Source organism: Alligator sinensis, unplaced genomic scaffold, assembly GCF_000455745.1.
Source record: "Alligator sinensis unplaced genomic scaffold, ASM45574v1 scaffold391_1, whole genome shotgun sequence".
Lineage (NCBI taxonomy): Eukaryota > Metazoa > Chordata > Crocodylia > Alligatoridae > Alligator > Alligator sinensis.
This window is the reverse complement of record NW_005841889.1, coordinates 3236304-3236637: the sequence shown is the minus strand read 5'-3', so window position 1 is coordinate 3236637 and position 334 is coordinate 3236304.

Below are 334 nucleotides of genomic sequence, written 5' to 3'. Positions count from 1 at the left end.
CCAAGGTCTGGAATAGCCTGCCATCAGAGGTGGTTCAAGCACCCACATTGAATGCCTTGAAGAGAAATTTGGATGCTTATCTTGCTGGGATCCTATGACCCCAGCTGACTTCCTGCCCCTCGGGCAGGGGGCTGGACTCGATGATCTTCTGAGGTCCCTTCCAGCCCTAATGTCTATGAAATGTATGAAATCTATGAAAATGGGACACCCAAAAGTATCAGATACTTTAATCTTTGCCTTATTTCCCTATTTATAAAATGGGGATTACATTACCTGTCCCACCTCAGAGTAGCACTGGGAAAAGCAGCGGATACATATCAGAATGTTTCATACT